General features: G+C 28.1%; 1 protein-coding gene across 1 annotated transcript in view; it reads left to right on the plus strand.

The window, feature by feature from the left end:
• The window catches only part of LOC119678466 (protein CREBRF homolog), a 68,030-nt gene that overhangs the window by 21,486 nt on the left and 30,830 nt on the right, over positions 1–15,714 (plus strand). Inside the window, exon 2 of the mRNA XM_038090304.1 lies at positions 3,165–3,209. The gene's annotated coding sequence lies outside the window, so the exon portion shown is untranslated. The remainder of the gene's footprint in view (positions 1–3,164; positions 3,210–15,714) is intronic.

A 15,714-nucleotide genomic window follows, 5' to 3' on the forward strand; every position in this document is an offset into this window, starting at 1 on the left:
CATGAACAGCTAAATAACTTCGAAGGATAACGAGCACGCTAAGCATAGCTTAAAGACGCACCAACAAACACAACAGCGCGAGGGTTAGTTTTACTTGATTTTCTGATTTTTTTCCTGTTGTTTGTGAAGTCCTTTCTGCTATTACAGCAGCAGCAGCAGGAAACATCGTGTTCTTACTCACTGCTATTCCCTGCAATTCCCTGCTATTCCCTGCCATTCCCTGTTATTGTAAAATAAGGGTTTCTTTTGATTTATCTTCTTCGATTTCTCGTGAAAGAAGAACTTGTTCGTATTAATTGTGTATGTGCTCTCCCGCTCCCGCTGCCGCTAACCGCTGTACGTTCCTTGAATCTCAATCAGAGTTTTTGTTTTTGTCTCCCCTTCAACGATGCGTACTGCTATGTGCATCAAAACTAACCTGAATTATATTTTGTCTTTGATTGTTATTGATGTTTTTGTAGCTACTTTTGTTGTTGTTTTTGTTTTTGTTGTTTTTACTTCTGTTGCTTGCTTGTTCTGGCTCTAGCATTATTTTTTTTTATTTTGCTATTTGAACGGCACAAATATGGGTTTGTTGGGAATTCCTTTGCGACTCTTTGACACAGTTTTTGAGTGCAATTCAAAGGAGTCGGTTGTTATTTTTTAGCGCGCGGATGTTTTTGTTTACGGTTTTTTTCGGGTTGTAGTTAGAAAAAAAATTCCTAGTCGCGTTTGTTAAAATTGTTGTTCTACCTCTTTTTGAATTGTTCAGTTTTATTCTCGTTATATCCTTTTTATTATATTATAACTCCTTGCCATTGTTTCGTTGCTTGCGGCTACTTGCATCAGTTCAGGTTAATTTCAAATTTGTTGAAGAAGCTGGGAAAATAAACAATTTTGTGAATGAAATAATTTTTAAAAGGTAAAAGGATAAAAAAATAATAATAAATAATTTTTTAATATTAATTTTTTTGTCGAGAGTGACGCGTCTTATGACGAAAAGAATTTATTTGAAAGTTGGAAGGGTTCGAATAGAAATGAAAGACAACAACTAAAATTAACTAAAATTTTTTAATTTTAATTTTTTTGTTAAAAGTGATGCTTCTGATGACGAAAATAAACTATTTAAAAATTAGAAGGATTCGAATAGAAACGAAAGATAACAACTAAGATTGACTAAAATTTTTGTTGTTGTCTTTTTTTTCTATTCGAACCCTTATAATAATAAGTCATATTTATTTAAACAAATAAATTAAAAATAAATGTTAGAATTTAAAAATTAAAATGTTTATTAAATTTTTTTTATTATCTTTTAAAATATGTGAAATTTAAAAATAATTGTTATACATATTTTTAGATTTAAAAATAAATACAAAATATTATTGTAAAAATTTTTTTTGACTAAATAAATGATTTTCTAAACAAATTGCACTGATTTTAAAATAACTTATTATTATTGAAAATGAATAGATACTATAATTTATTTGTAAGTTTATCAGTTAATTTAATTTTAATTAATTTTATTTATTTGTTGTATTTAAAGTGGAAAGCATCGAAAACTACACTTTCAGACTTCAACTCACTATAATCATATTTATCTAAAAATATTTACAGCACTAAAAAATTACCGAACCATCGTCCATAGTCATTAATTGATGAAAATAATTGTTTTTTTTTCCAAAAAGTAGAGAATATTTAAGAGAAATAGAAAGCAAAGATGTGTTTCACACAAACATCATGTCCAAAGCACAATTAAGCAACTGTCGTTGGCTACAGTAGCTGACGACACTCACTTATAGTTAAGTGACTTAACTCACTTAAGTTGTTTATATTGAATACTTAAGCCAGTGATTGTTGCTTAAGTGTGCGTTGGGGATTAGATGGGGATTAGAATCCAATGTTTTAAAAGTTTATTTAACTATTTGCAGAGAGTAGCTAAAAATATCATCCTTCACTAACTAAAGTACTATAATATTATTGTCCATGGCTCAGATGTAGGTAGGTAGTTGGCGTTTGTAGGTAGTTCCTTCACCACAAAATTTAATGATAGAACGTAGCAATGTAGAATGTAGTGTCATTTAGTGTAGAGCGTAATATTTCACAGGAGCAGATTTTCGCTGCTGGTAAAATATACTAAGTAATCATATACTTCTTTGTACTTTGGATATGAATATTTCTAAATTTTGTTCATTATATCATATACACTTCCGATATAAAATATAATATGGTTTTTATAATTCAAGTTTTAAAATTTTAGATAAATTTGACTTATGGCACATTAGGTTCTAGACATACTCGTACATAGTACTAGTAATGAAGTTGAATAATGAATAAATCCACATTTTATGAAAAAATCGACATTAATGTTAATTTTTTTTATTAATGTTATTTGTTAAGTACATTATAAAAATAATTAATTTTTATTTTGTCAATTTTAAATGTTCTCGGAAATTATACTGTATAAGTAACAGCAATGGCAACTTCTCTCAGGAACATATAATTGCCTGGTGGTCCTAAAAGAAGAAAGTGTAATAACTTAAAAAGAAATTTTCCAAAAATAATAATTTGTAATTTTCCTGTTTTTTTTACTGATTCTTAAATTAATTGAATTCCAATGTACGAAATATTTTCTTTGTTAACTTATTCATAGATTTGCACAATATATTTCTATATATAGAGTCGAATGTACCAATTTACACCAAATGGAAAAAATAATAAATTTTTAGTGCTGACATTTGTGCAGAATTCTTCCGTTCAAGAGGTCTTCATAGTCTTCATAGTCTTTGTGTCTGCCTGAATACTTGCAGCAGATTCATTTAATTTTTATTTATTTATTTTTGTTTTATTTTGTTGAAACAAAGAAATTTAAAATTATTTCAAATATATACAATTTTCAATTTTAAAATAATTTTTTTATTAGCTGCTATTATTTTACTATATACAAAGGCCAATATACGGAGACAATCTCAACTGATGTTGCCGTCACCAGTTATATATTATATATATAAGTATGAGTAGTCGATAAAATGTTTAAATTTATATTTAATAAATCCTGAACTCAATATATTGATAATATATTTCTGGTTTATCAATTTTAATTATTATAAATATAATTTTTGAAATTCAGTTTAAGAAAAAAAAATCTAATTACAATTTATGCAATAATCAAAAATTTTTATTTTTAGATACGCGTTTCTAATTTGTACAATGTCGTTTGAAATTTATTAAAGGTGAGTTCTGAAATTTTTATATTGTGTTAATTTAATATATTTTACTCCATACCAAAAAAATTGATTTACATTTTATTTTTAATCATTTTAAATATTTAGCTTATTAATAGTAAATTACATCGATTTTTAAGATTCAAAAATGATTTGTAATATACTCACTTCATATAGAAAATTTCTGACATATTCTGCATAATTGCAAAAAGAATGTTGGTCCAATAGATAGATGATGAACAAGATGAACAATAGATGATGATGATCGTACGATGAAAAAAATTTTAATTAAAAGAATTGTCTATATCTAAAAAATATATTCACTTAAATCAGTGGTTCCCAACCGTTTTTTAATCAAGGATCACTTTGGAATTTTTGTTTTTAGTAGGGACCACACAAACTTGAAGAATAATAAACTGTATGATTATTTTAATATACTTAATGCATTGCTGGTATAATGTATAATGAATTCCATAGGTAAGTGCATAGGTATGTAAAATGGGCTATAAAATAGGAAATTTTTTGTACTTATTTTCTAATAAGTGAGATCTAAGCGGACAATCTACAAGCTATATATCCAAACCATTTAAATTTGATTCATGGTCTATTTTCAACCATCTCGCGGATCTACGATTGGTGACCACTGATTTAATTACTTTAAAGTAATATGCCAATTTTGTTCAGACACTTAATTCCAATTGAAAGACAATAAAAAATTTTATATAACATTTTACATAAAATTCTTTTTAAAAAATTCTTTTTATATGATATAAATCATATATATATTTAATGTGTCAGAAACGTATCTGATACGGCTATAAATATTTTCTAAAATTTAGAAAAAATTAAAAACTTTGAACAGTTCTATTGTTTTGTGCTTTAATTTTGGTAGGTAATTCTATCTTCAATATAGATTTACAAGTTGAGAATCTTCAGATATCCCATAATGATATATTCAAATAGTTAAGATGGTATATTTATTTTTAGTGCGTTAAGTATATTCGATTTTGTTACCTATATGTGTTTGTACTATTCTGTTTTATCAACCTTGTACCTTAGTAAAATCTTATATATTAATTTAATTACATTTACAAAAACAGCTTCAAAAGCGGTTGAACATTTCAATCCTTATTTTCTTATAAAAACCACTCTTAATTAATAGACTAGTGTCTAGTGACTGTTGGGATATTAATCAAATTAATAAAGCTTGTAAGAAAACAGGACTTTCAATCTTTAAATAAACATTAGACTTCCGGACAATGCAATGATAGATTCCATATTGTCGCCAATTGTTTTGATGGATACGTGAGTATCGGACCACTTAGTTTAAACTTGCCTCTAAATGTTAAATGCTTATTGAATATAAGAGTGCATGTATTTGCTAATTTATAAATAATAAATAATAATTCGTTATTTACAAATTATTTTAAATTTATTTAATTAATATTAATTTTTAATATTAATTCCAAATATTTATTATGTCTATGTAATTTAAAAACGACCTCTCCTTATAATATTAATTTCAATGTCAATATTTTTATTTATATATTTTTGTTCACAACAGTTTTGAAAACATGTTCAATTAAAACAAATTTTAAAAAAATATTCTTGAAAATGAAAAAAATTAAAATTTTGTACTTTCAACAATATGTGAAATATCCAAAAATTGAAAAACCATTTTGCCTAAATTGCGGTCAAAAGTATTCCAAAAATAAATCAGTTTACTAATAAAATAAATTGAAAAATATGTAAAAAGTTTAAAAAATTAAAAAATGTTTAAAAAAAAATATATATATATGTATAAATTTTTTTATTTTTAAGCAATTAAAAGTTCATGGACGAGTTGAACAAATGAAGTCGTTGAAAAAAATTGAACATGCAGTTTTCTGAATATTGAAATTTATAATTAAAAAAAATAAATAAATTAAAAACAAGTTAAAACCAATTTTTTGGTCTGTATAAACTACTCCAATACCCTACTTACTTACGAAACTATATTAAAAGGAATAACTCTTTCTTAACTTGACGTATTTTCAAAACCCCTCTTTACGCCTTGACTGGATTATTGTTTATCACTTCATCAGACTAAAGAATAATTGACCACAGATCTGCATACCTCCACGAGGAGCCTGTAACAGTTCTGAGATTTAATAACACGGTGTTGGTCTGTCAGTAACACGGTCTGTCAGTTTTCGCAAATAATTTCAAGGCTCTATCCTTCATGTGTTTTTTAATGGGATCAATTTTGAGGTCCCTGAAGATCTCATTCGTCTTAATGTACTATTCTATCTTAAAGAGTCTTCTTAAAGACTGGGTTTGTGCAATTTCTAGCTGGCGAATAGTAGTGTAAGAAGCTTTGCTAAATGCTAAAAGTCCATATGTATATCTCCCACATTTATATAGAAGTGACGGCGAATTATTTGGTTATATTTCAGTTTCCTATTCTTAGCATTGAGAATTTCATTTCTGAATGGCGGTTGGAGGGGATGAAGAACTTTTGGACAGCTACTTCTTTTCAGTTGAATATATTTGTGAATCGTTTAACCAAAGTGATGCCGAGATATTTAACGCTATCCTCCCAGTTTATTAACATATCACCCACTCTCACTATCGACGGATTCTGTCTCCACTTAACCGTTATAAAGAGAGCCTTAGTTTTGTCATGATTGAGTTTTATTTTCCATTTCTGAAAATACTCCAGAATGAGGTTTATATGCTCTTGAAATGTGTTGGTTATGTTCAGAGCACATTTATCTGAGTATAGCATATACGTATCCTCAGCATATCCAGAGTCGAGGGACCTAACATTGGAATATCAGATATATAAATGTTGGAGACAGTGGGGGAAAGTGGCGACCCCTGAGGAACCCCTGCTTCTATAGATCGGACTAACGAGAGAGTGCTGTTGATTTGCGTGCGAAAGGACCTTCCACGTAGGAAACTGCCGATGATCTTAGTTAGTCTGCCTAGAACATCTAAATGAGATATTTTTACTATCAGGCCATCATGCCAGACCTTGTCAAAAGCTTTAGAAATATCAAAAATGATTATTCCAGTCGACTCTCTTCTACTAAGGGCTGTTTGGATCATTTGGGCCGTTCTAGCCAGTTGAAGCTTCGTGGACAGATCATTCCTAAAGCCAAATTATTCGACAGGGAGTATATTGCGTGAAGCCACTACTGCATTTAATCTGCCAAAAATTATCCTGTCGGCTAGCTTTCCTATAGTTGATAGCAGGGCCTCAGTTCTATGGGAATTGTGGATTTTTATCCGGTTTGGGTAAGACAATGACTGTGGCCAGCTTCCAGGACTTAGGAATTTCACCTTGCTTGAGCATTGATTATACTAGTGATAAGCTAGATTGCATTCTCCGGCAGGTTACGTAGGCATCTCTTGTTAATTACATCATGACCAGGTGCCGATCTTATCTTTAGTCTCGATATAATTTGGGAGATTTCTTCGTCAGTGTATGGTGTAATGCTATCATTTGGCTCCTGATCCAGAATATTATTTGCCTCCTCGGAGATGCGTTGTTCTTCCTCTGAGTCATATTCTAAGTCTTCATAGGGCTGGAACTGAAGTTCAAGGGTGTCTGCAAAGGCCTCAGCTTTTTCTAGATCTGGATATACAAAGCCTGTTCTTCCAGGAGTTTATGAAATTATTAGTTATTGTTGTATAGTGTCAGGTTTTAAGAGTTGAGGTTCTGAGATTTCGGATTTGAATATTATCCACAACTCCCAGAGCTGCTTTTGTGTCTTAAAAGAATTGTAAAAATATTAATGCACATTTATGGTGTCTTAAAATAGATAAGTGTATATGAAAGTCAAATTTATGTTATCAAAAATTGATCCATAGGTTCTCGTTTTTGAGATTTGCGGACTTTAATGTGTATACGAAAAAAATTATATGTCTTTTCTTCTTTTATTTTTCTGTATTTTTATTTATGTTTCAAGGTTTTGAGGTAAACTAGATCTTAAAAGAATTCATAGAAAAATATACTAAATGGACAGAGAAGTGTGTCAAAAATGAATTTGTAAAAAAATGAAATGTAATGGGAAAACAATATGGATGAGGCAACTATTAATAAATATCCTTCACAGATATGAACATTGATCACACTCTTGTTGATGACACGTTCGCATTTAGACATTAGAGAGCTCTAGGTTAACCCAAAGAAAAATTTAAAAACCATTGCATTTATTTTGTCACCGTTAGTCGAGAAAATATAATATTCATAATAATTAAGTTTATTATAATTTAACTAGTTCACTTAAAATTAATAATTAAAAAAATATTTTTTTAAATAAATTAATTTATTTTTTTATGAAATTAAAAAAATAGCTATTATTTTCTTTCTAAAAACAATTTTATGTTTTATAAAGAAATTTAATATTTTCTATTTTATTTTTAATTATCTTAAAATAAAAACCTTAATTGTTATAATCAAGTTGTTAATTAAAGATTAAAAAACTTATATAAATTAAAATATGAAACAGGTACTATTGTATCAATGTAAGTGTACTAAGCAGTCTTGAAGTATTAGTGTATATATACATATATAATATATGAAAAAAGGTATTTGGTGCCACTCAATCAAATAATAGCACTTTTTTTCATATACTATAAATAATTTTTTTTACTGTTTAAAAAAAATTGTGATATTTTGGCTAAAATAAGTCAATACTTTTTACTTTTTACATGAATTAATATTGTATTTTTTTTCAAATAGATACATAATAGTAAAATAGTAAGACTGCTTCTTAAACGTGAGTTAATTGGATAAACCCAGTCTATTGAAAACACCCACCACATGTGGTGTACCGTATAATGAAAGTATAAATTTTTTTTAATTTCATAACGATGTGAAATATCTTCCGGCATATATTGTCTTTAAATCACTTCAACTGCGAAAAGAATTTGTCATTAGATTTAATATATTATGACAGAAACAATTCTCAAATCATATGTATTGTGACAATTGTGAAATTTTTTATATTTCTAAGCAACAAATCTTTCTTTGTTTTATTATATAGGAATATCTTTCATTATGAAAATTAGTGATTGTAGAATTCCATATTTGTATGTAAAATATTTATAATAGTAAAAATATTAAGCTTTTACTATATGCTTAAATGTTTATTATATATTTATTAAAGTCATTTTCATCATCTATCATAATAATTTTTTATTATCTGTTATGAGACTGTTACAGACTATTCTTCAGAGCTATTTTAGAATAGTTGTTATATTTAATTGACAATATTACTTTCTTTATTAAATGAAAAAATTGATATTTGTATTTTTATTATTTTATTTTACATTTACTTGTGACAATTTACAATGAATATTTTATCTGCTGCTAAGAGAATGGCTTTTATCCTTTTAATAAAAAGATGAAGACTAATCTGAAATGTAAAATAAATACTATATAATATATGAATCAGAAACTATTTCTCCGTACTTATTTAGTTGACCATTACAGTCGTGAGACATCATTGAATACATCCAGTCTGCCTGATTTACTATCGCCAGTTGGTAGAGTTTAGTACCTTCCTGTCGTTGGTCTCTTAGTTCTTTCAAAAATTGTTCTCTATTCTGCACCTCACAACAGGAAAAGCATTATAAGACTAATAGAAAGTGATTTGATTTGTCGAAAGAGGGCTTTATTTCTTACTTGGCTGCCTAGTCTGAAGTAACAAATGTTGGCAACAGTATTTCTTCATTAAAGCTAGGCTGACGTTATTTTTTATGGCTATGCTGCTTTCTAAATAAATAAAGTCTTACACAACTTCGAGTTATCAACAGTGGTTCCCAAGGTGCTCAGGAAATTTGTTACTGAACAAAAGGTACTTTGTTTTTTTTTTACTCATTTCTCACAAGATTCATTTGAATCGTTTGTATTTGTAAGTTGGAGAAAACCGCACTGAAGCTGAGGGTGTGAGGTCAACAATATTAATATTGTATACACAAGCAACATCACAGTTTTGTAAAATATATTATTACAAACGTTTATTACATTTAATTGTTTAACCTTTTAACTAACCTTTTACGAAGATATCCATACAAAATTATATATAATTATTTCAGGCAACGTAAGAGGTGGTAAGAGACTGTTAATATCGCGAACTTACGAAAGGGTTGATGAAAGTAGCACAACTAAGTTTATCCTATAATATTTATGTAGTGAAAGACAAGGTTTTAATCATACATTCAGGGCGAAGGACCTAATAGTCCAGTTCCTTACTCTTAGTTACGTTTAAAATTTGTTTTAGTGTTAACTCACAAATAAATAAATCGTATATTAAAAAAACGTACACTTTCCACTGATAGTTGTCGTAAGAATAAATATAAATCCCATTTCTCTATTTACAAAAAGAATATTAATAATAAATTAATAAGCGTGTACAATATTATTACATTATTGTTTTTATTTGTTTAAGTATTTAGTAAAAAAAAATGGAATCTAATCTGGTTTGTAAGCAAACAGATTTAATATGTCAACAAATCGATACCCGGCACAACACTCACTTTCTTAAATTTATTCTAATAAAATAACCACCTACAACTTAATTTCCTCCTTGCACACCTATTCTAAGAAGAAAATATTGCGACGCAAAACAATGTTTATATATGAGTATATGAATATGTATTGTAACATATATATAATAATAAAGTATCTATAGAACACCTCCGCATCTAGACAATGTAAATATACATGCGATTTTATGGGCGGCATTTCCTACGCATGTCCCTTTAGTAGGACTTGTTTATTTTGTTTATGTTCCCAATTTCACAACAATAACAAGTCAACTTCTTACCTCAACGCTTTTCGGCTTTTTTGTAGGGCTCGTCTCAAATTCTGTATTTTCAACCACCGATGCATACAGGAACTTGAAAAATATATTTAAATAAAAAGTTTAAAAACACATAATTTTATGGTAATTACTTTAAGGCTTCCCTTTTGTTATTACCGTTTTCCTTTATTACACAACACGCGAAACAAAGGATACGAGTATTTTAATAGGCGTCTACTATGACTTCAATATTAGGCTGGAATTAGCATTTACATATTTACCTTATAGCACTGGTATTTTGTGTTAAACGCCTATTTACTTTCCTACGTAATTGCTTGCATAAGTGGTGTGGCACCAAACCCTTAAGCCGCTCGAAAATATGCTTTGCTCCAAACTCCTCTTAATAAAGTGAAAATTTCAAGGACTCAGCCGTCGCCTACAATGAACCCGAAAATATAGTATACATAGTATAGTATATGCATAATAAATACTATTATGAATCTGTGTGTACGGGGAATTGCGGAAAATATAATTTTTTGCACACGATATCAATAAAAACCATAAAAGGGAAATTGTGAAAGTAGTAAAAAGCTTTTACTTCTCAATGAATTTTTGTACTCTCTTTTCCAAGGTTTCATGCATTTGTTTTTGTATCAACTTTCCTTTTGGGTTTCTTCGTATTCAGTGTTTGAGTTGTAAATAATGTAGTATAAGATACACATTTTGTTCTGTGCAGCCGCACTCATACTTATGCGGCAGCATGGCGTATCGATCCACTTGTAGCACGCCTACATTAATGCCAATTTAAGTAGTCCCGAAGCTCGTGGGAGTAATATTAATTTGCGACGTATGATGTCCTGGGTTATGCTATTTACGTGTAATTGAGAGCTTACTCTTGAAGTTCATTTAAACTTTTTTTTCTTCCTTTAACCTCTTCAACTTGTAACGACAAGAAGATTATTTTATAACTATTTTTGCTTGCACAATTAACTTTTAATTGGTCAACATAAAATACAAATATATCTTTATAACCGTATAAAATCTAGATTTTCTAGTTATGAGAAAAGGAAAAAATATTTGTATTTGTGTCTATGCATAATGTAAGTTCCTTGTTTTTTATAAACAGTTTTATAAACTATTGGACGGATGCAAAATATATAGTAGTCGCTAAGCAACACACCATTGTCATCTAAAAAAACTTGAAGCTTCTATTTTCTTCTGTCTCTGTTTCGTTCTTCAATATTAATCTTCGAAGTCCCTCTCTTTGAAGTCTCTTTCTTTGAAGTCTCTCTCCCTCTCTCTTGTAAGTCTCTCTCTATTCCTGTCATATGTCTCTCTTTTCTGTCCTCTGTCTCTCTCTTCGTTCTATTTCCATCTCTCTCCTATCTCTCTCTTTCTATCTATCTCTTTTTTTTGGTATCTCTATCTTTATCTTTCTATCTCCATCTCTCTCACTATCTTTCTCTTTCTATCTCCATCACTCTTTCGCTCTCTCTCTCTCTATCTCTCTATTGTAAGTCTCAATCTTCTGTCTCTTCGTTTTCTTTTCTTCTCTTTGTTTATCTTCTATTTTTCTCTCTTTTATCTTTTTCTTCTACTTGTCTTTTTTCTCTTTTTTTAAATTTTTCTTTCTTTATTTACTCTCTATCTCTGAGTTTTCTTTCTCCCTCCTTGAGTTTACTTTTGTTTTTTTCATTTTCTCTCTTGCTTTTTCTCTTGATCTTTACTTTTGTCTCTATTCTTTGTACTTTTTTTATAATATATATTTTTATCTCTATTCTCTGTACTTCTTTTATCATATATTTCTATATTTTCCTATCTCCTTTTTCCTAATTTTCCCTTTTCCCCTTTTTTTTCGGTCTCTCTCACTCTTTAATTTCCTGTGTTTTTCTCTATTTTATCAAATCGCGGTTAAGCTTTTATATTATACATTAAATCTAAGTTTAATTGACCGTAAAATTCATGTATCTTAATTAATCTAGTTCATTAATTATATTATAGTTTATAATTGTTTTTTTATTGTCTTTCACACTTTTTAACATCGCACCTTTTGAATGTACAAATAATACCTACCTATCATAAATTAGCCTCGCTTAATTTTCCCTTAATTTTTGAGTTTATATTTATATTTATGTTTTGGTTTTTATTAACAAATAACAAAAAATCTGATTTAAGTTATAGCAGATATACGTCATACTTTCAGTAAATAAATAAATAAATAATTAATAAAATTGAAACAAAAACAAATAGAAGCAAATAAAAATAAAAATTAAAAAAACGCTATTCTATTAAGTCTCAAACGTCATCCGATGTTTACTCTGTGCGCTACTAATTAACAAAATATGGGCGGAAGGGAGAGGGCAGTCGTATGAATAATATAGTTTTATAATAGTGATTCGCAGAAGAGGCCAGAAAAAAAATGAATACAATTTAAAATGGATTAAAAACAAGAATATTAAAATGTAAACAAGAAAATAAAAACAAAAACAAGAAAACAAAAAAACAGAAAAAGAATTATAGACCAACAATACGAAAGCTAAAAGTGAAGTAAACAAATGGGGAAAACACAACAAAATCGTTCACTCGACGAGAGAACAACAATTGCTTAACTTTAAAGTTTTGAAGTGACGTCAAACAGAATTTAAATGCATAAAAAATAATAAATGTTTGATTTTGTCTTGTCAGTATGAGTTTGTAGATTGCAAAAAAAAAAAATTGAATAAATGTGCTTTAAACCCATAGGTAAACAAAATGCTAAAAATTGTTGCACATGTAAAGGACAAAAGAAAAATTAATATACAAAATTTATAAAATTAATGAATTTTTAATTTATTTTTCTAAGTATAAACTGTACTTTGGTCTTTATGAATGTGCAATGTGAATCTTAATTTCACAAGAAAAGTAAAGTTATTGTAAAGAATTTCAATTGGAAAATTTCCAACCCCAATTAAAGCCAAACGTATAAAAAAAATAAAAAACGAACACCAACGACTTCATGCCCCTTTCACATTTCACATTCAAACCACATACAGACGCCAACTTCGTTTTTTTTTTTTTTTGCAGCCATTTACACAACAGGAATTTTTACACATATAGAGATGACTGGTCTGGTCTGCATATCATATGTTTTGCAGGCACGCACTACTACCAAACAGTTCCACAATATGGCGTGTATGCACTCTCTCCTACCACTGTAGGTTAACTCCGGCAATTTGTAATATTTACACAATAACTTAGTTTGGGACGCTTATATTGGCTTTATATATATTTTTTTTATTTTTTTGTTTTGTTCTTTTCTTTGGCATTTCTGCATTTTAGATTGTATATGCAAATTAGTATTGGGGAAAATGTAAAAACAACAAAAGTAGCCACAGTTTGAAAACAAACTTTGTAACAAAACAAAGTTGTAAAAATCGTTATGGCAAATAGCAAAACCGAAAGAGCGAAAGCTTTTTGGTCTGTGTATAAAAAAGAGAGTTAAGTTAGCATGTTTATAAGACAGATAACTCGTGGGTGAACATGTAAGACCCAATTGGAATAATTTGATATGGTGTCAAATTTAGAAACTAATTGACTTCGAAAGTACGATGAGCTCAAATTAAAATTTGTATATACCTTAATAGATTTTATGTAATTGCAGACACTCTAATTAAAATTAAAATACAATTAAATATAATTTATATTAATGTATGTAGTAATATATACATAAAAAATTAATTAAAATAAATGTTTTAATTAAATTAAAAATTAATTAAAAGAAATTAATTTGTAACACTCTAAATAAAATACTATTAAAAATAATTTATTAATTAGTATATATCTGGTCTTCTGAATATATTCTTAAAAAAAAATTAACAAAAAAGTATAATAAATTTTGTTTTCAAAACTTTGGTTTAAAACAAATAGTATATTAGCTATATCAAAATCTGAAGCGATTGTGTAAAATTTAATAAATATTAATATTAAGTTCTATCCACGCTTGTAATGTACCTAATTTCCTTTGTCAAACAATTTTAAATCAATTTTAAATCAATTTTCATTGTATAGCTTATTTAGCCGACATATATACTAGTCTAAGACAGACAAATATCATGTTCATAGTTGATTTTTCTTTTCAAGCTGATCCATAATTTAAATACATTATAGGGTACCCGATGTCTCCTTTATTGTTTTACCTACATACATATAAATTAGGAAATTTAATAAACCATATTTACTATGTATGTATGTACTGTGATATGTATATTCACCTTTTTTGTTTGAACATAGTGTTCTATATTCACAAAATGCTAATTAGTTTCGTTAAACGATATTAATGTCATCATTAAGCACATATTCATTAATTACCACCTATATATAAGCAAACATCTCTCTACGAGTTGTATTCTACAAGAGAACCAAAGATCACACAAAAAACTTCTTTCTAGAACACTCCTAAAAAAATTTATAAATTTTGTGACGTCATTCATATTTTTACGTCACAGCAAAATCATACGAAGAATTTCTTCCTAAAACACTTTCAAAGTTACATCATTATTTTGGGATATTATTTTTACTTCTGCGTCAAATATATAGAAATAAAAGTAGATTGAGTGACCTATAATCTAATTACAATCTAATTGTTCAGATTCTTCTTCATTATTATTCAAAAGAACTGCTTTATATTCATTAATTATACAAGTTTTTAGCTGGAATAAGATAGATGATAAACATGTTGAATGGATTCAATATTCAATACCGTTACCATAACTAATAGGTATTGGTGACAGCATGTTGCAAAAGAGACGTCAGCTATCTAGAGTGCGAAGATTGTAATACTCAAGTTTCAAAGCAAGTGATGTGCTTTAAATTATTTTAAAGATAGTGTCATTACGAATATATTTTGTCCTTTTAATAAAATGAGCAATGTTTTTAATACCTACATTAGTTATATCAGATAGATTTAAACAAACATCTGTACAAGCAAGTGATTTTTTGAGAACTCCAATTTCCGAATTAAAGTGTCATACGAAAGGAAGACCCAATTTGGTATACATTTACTACTTCTTATTTCGTATCAAATGCAAAAATGGACAATTTTAATTAATTATTTATTATTTAAATATTAATTTAGTAAATATTAATATTTATTTAGTTAAAATTGATCAAATCATTATACACTAAAATAATTATTTAAAATTAATTAACTAATTGCCTGAGGGGATGGATCTTCTTATACACAAATTTTTACTTTGTGATCAGATGACTAAATTTCGGTTACATTATAATTAATTAAATTCAGTCAATTAGTCAATTAATTAAGGTTAATTAATTAAAATTAATTAATTATTTTGTGATTTTTTATATCAACTAAAATGTGTGTGGTCATAATCTGATCACACAGTGAAAATTTTTATACAAAAAGATTAATCCACTCAGGCACAACCATAATTCCCTATTCGCAACATACAACAACAAATCTTAAGAATTTTCTTTCACTTCGAAATAATTTTCTATAATTTGGAATTTTTACGCTGAAAGCATTTGTATTTCCGTTTTGTTGCACAAACAGCTGAGTCAAAGTCTAAAAACATTTCACAACAAAATTGTAAATAAGTTGAAGACAAAGAGCAATGAAAATAAAACCAAAGTAAATATTGTACATCACACATACAGCGTTAATATAGGAAAAGAGAGAAGAACAAGCAGCAGGCAAAGGCAAGCGAAGTGTAGGAAATATA

Source organism: Teleopsis dalmanni, chromosome 2 (genome assembly GCF_002237135.1).
Source record: "Teleopsis dalmanni isolate 2A chromosome 2, ASM223713v2, whole genome shotgun sequence".
NCBI classification, from domain to species: Eukaryota; Metazoa; Arthropoda; class Insecta; order Diptera; family Diopsidae; genus Teleopsis; species Teleopsis dalmanni.